This window comes from Dendrobium catenatum, unplaced genomic scaffold (genome assembly GCF_001605985.2).
Source record: "Dendrobium catenatum unplaced genomic scaffold, ASM160598v2 original_scaffold_277954, whole genome shotgun sequence".
NCBI classification, from domain to species: Eukaryota; Viridiplantae; Streptophyta; class Magnoliopsida; order Asparagales; family Orchidaceae; genus Dendrobium; species Dendrobium catenatum.
The window spans coordinates 1-3,537 of NW_021596347.1; the positions used below are offsets into that span (position 1 = coordinate 1).

A 3,537-nucleotide genomic window follows, 5' to 3' on the forward strand; every position below is an offset into this window, starting at 1 on the left:
ATATAGCTTCAATATGAGCTTCAGTTGACTCTAAACTAAACGGCAATCTTATAATTTTGTATTCTCTTTCTCAAGAATTTCTTTGTAGTCTAAAGGGTACTGTTCTCTACTGCAACAATCTTCAAAGCATTCTTCTACTGAGTTATTTTTGCACAAGCTTTAATCAACTCATGGCGCGAAGGTTACTGCCTAATTTTGAAAGCAAAAAAGCTAAAAAAAAGAAGAAGAAGAAGAAACTCATTAGTAAAACGACCACAGCATTGCTGATTTCTGAACATTACAAATACCAAAACACACTTCCAGTTTTTGCCTAAAGAACCAAAAAAAAAACATCCATTTGCAGGATACATCACAACTAACCACTACTCCACAACACAGAGGCAAAGAACTTAGCCAAATGCATAAAAAACTAAACTGCTACAGAGTTTCACCATCTAACTTAGATAACGCTGCAATGGAACTTTGCTCATATGACTTCTCCCAATTTCCACCATCAAACAATTTGACCTCAACATTTGAAATTGTCCCATCATCAACACACTTAACAGTGACGGCGATACCGTCGGGGTTCGACCTCGGTATGTAGAAAGAGGTTATTCCACAGATCTTACAGAACAGGTGTTTTGCTGCGTGGGAGCCAAAGGTATAGGTAGTGAGATATTGTTCAGAATCTCCAATTAGTTTGAATCTGGAAGATGGAACAATAAAGTGAATGTTGCCTCTCATTGAACAATTTGAGCAGTTGCACTGCCATACTACAACACTTGGAGGAGCTTCAACTTGCCATCTTACTTTCTTGCAGTGGCATCCCCCACTGTGAATAATAGTTCCAGAACTCATTAGCAAATATTGATCTGGTGTTCATAAGCTCGTTGTAAGTAGTAATAAACATTTGTTAGTAAAAGTAAATAATAATGAAAAGAGATCAATTAGGGGGTACAAATTGGCACAAAATGAAAAGTAGGAAGGTAATTGTCAAGCAGAAATACGCTTTGTTAAAAAGACACAAGTTTGTGTTAGAATGAATTCTTCATCCACCGTTGCTTAGTTTAGTTGGTGGACGAGCACAGTTGGGAACCCCCAATCCGTGCTTGATTCCCCTTGAGCGACAGCGCCTCTTAAGTGGGGCCAATCAAGTGCATGCCAGGAGTTTCTGGGGTGGGTGCTTCTTCTAGGTTAGCCGAGGATTAGTCACGCCGCCAAGCGCTCTTCGGGGATGACAGCGAGTGGAAAAAAAAAAAAAAGAATGAATTCTTCTTTAGTGGATTTAAGCCCAATGAGGCAAGTTCGATGGCCATCCCTTCAGTTCATTTACACCAACTCTTTTTGTCTGATTATGGAAAATCTATCGTCACATGTTTCAAAAAGGAATGTGAAAAAGAAGCTTAAAATATTCATGTTTTAGTGGGTACATAAGCTAAGTAAAGACACAACTCTTTAATCGCAAGTTAAATGCAGCTAATATTACTGCATTTAGAATTTTGGTGTTCTTGCCATAAGAGAAAAGCTATGCTTCCTAAAATACCAACACTAAAAACTAATTTCATATAACTGACACAAGCTCTTCGATGTGGTAGTCAATAAAAACTCTTCAAGCAAATGTGCATGAAAACTTCTAAACTTGATTGGTCCACCCATAAAAGTGGGTTCAAAATTGTTTTTATATAGATTTTTTTGGGGAGTATAGCATTCACTAGTTAAACAACCCTTTAAGGAAAAAAAAAAAAAAAGTGTTAGCAGCTCAAGATCAATTTCTGTATCAAAAATGCAAGACATGAGCATAATAGACACAACTCATCTTGGTCTGTTGGTTTGAGCATCTACAGTCGAATACCTAACATGCGTTTGGCATTGCTGGTTTGCTCCATTCGATCGTAAAAAAAAAAAAAAAAAAAGTTATTCAGGTAAGGGTGAACAATGAGACGCCAACTGTTCACCCGCTTTTTTAATCTGAAAATTAGGTTAGAAAAAATAAAATTAAATATACGAAAGAATATATACAAATTATTCTTTTTTCGGTGTTAGAAAATAGAATTTGGTTGGAAACGAGTTACTTTATTTTGGTGTATTACTTCATTTTTCAGTGAAAATTGAGTTTTCGATTGGAGATGTCCTTAGGAGCTTTGGCTATCAATCAAGATGTTTTGAATTCGAGTCTTACATACATGATATGTGTCTGTCCCAAAAAAAAGAGCAATATAGGACATTTGCTCAGGAAAAATAATTCATTTGTAAATTAACTACCAGAAAACTATTTTACACAATGAAATGTCACTCAAAACACATTGTTCTGAGGCAATATTGTACTGACTACTATTTCTAATCAAAAGTCCTTCAGCTTTGATCATTTGTGTTGCGATTCCTCAGCAAAAACAAATAATAACTAAAATGGTACATCCACTTTATGGCTGATTTTCATGCAGCAACTCTTTTTGAATTTCATAATAATCATTCAAAGAAGGATTTTGAAAAGTATCTTTAAAAGGCCAATCACGCCGGAGTATTTCGGAAGTCTAAGCATCTCAAACGAGAGCGGAAGAATGGAAGAAAGAACAAACAGGAAGAGAACGGCAAATATAGGAGGGAATAAAGGGGATTTAAGAAGAACGGCTCACCTGTCTTCAAGGAGGCGAGGAGATGGGAAGGAAGCTCAGGAAGGGCAGTTGGCTGCTTGATCGAAACAGATGTAAAACTGAAGCTGTGAAGGGATCAAGGGATGTTTTTGACAAATATTAATTGTTGAGGATTTTATGGCATTATCTATAGGGGTGTAACCGAGTTGAGCTCGAGTCAAATAGTGTTCGAGCTCGAACTTGAGCTCAAACTCTAGTGGAGCTCAATTTTACAAATATTAATTGTTTAGGATTTTATGACATTATCAAGGGGTTTAAACGAGCTCGAGTCAGTTCGAGCTCGACTCGTGAGTCAAATATCGAGCTAGAACACGAGTCGAGCTCATGCAGGACTCGTGATACCGTAAGAAGCTCATCGGGTCGCTCGTCAAGCCGCTCGTCTGATATTCCTACCCGATTTTTTGTTTTGCTGCGCCTAGTTTCATATCTCAGTTTTTGCACATATGAAGAGAAGAAGCTACCGCTTTTGGAGAAAAGAAGGCTACAACACCATAATGCTTTTTATGTGGAATCAAGAGTATAATAAGTTATTATATTATTTGTGAGAAAAGAGATATTTGAAAGAAATTTTTTGAATTTTTATATAGAGGTGCCTTTTTGGGAGAAAAGAATATTGATGTCAAACTTAATTTTTCTAAAATTTAATTTATCACTTTTAAGTGTAATAAGAACATTAATAATTAAAAATATTAGCTCAAAAATTTATTTTTGAGCTATCAAACTCGACTCGTGAGCTCTGTTCACAAGTCCATAAATGAGTTGAGCTCGAACCGCTTGCAGTCGACTCGGCTCACATACACCCCTAGCATTATCACCTCTTTACAACGACGTGATAAGACTAAAGAGGGAAATGCGTTAAAATGAAGATTCTATAAGCAAATTTAATTTTATTAAAAAAAGTTAA

The 3,537-nt window shown here is 36.3% G+C and overlaps 1 long non-coding RNA gene across 1 annotated transcript; it reads right to left on the bottom strand.

Annotated features, from left to right (window-relative positions):
- Positions 1 to 237: 237 nt before the first annotated feature.
- Positions 238 to 2,748, bottom strand: LOC110106619. Its single transcript, XR_002304267.2, has 2 exons — positions 2,616 to 2,748; positions 238 to 814 (listed from the first exon to the last, which is right to left on the bottom strand). It is a non-coding gene; the product is annotated as an uncharacterized LOC110106619 (long non-coding RNA).
- Between the last annotated feature and the right edge of the window lie 789 nt (positions 2,749 to 3,537).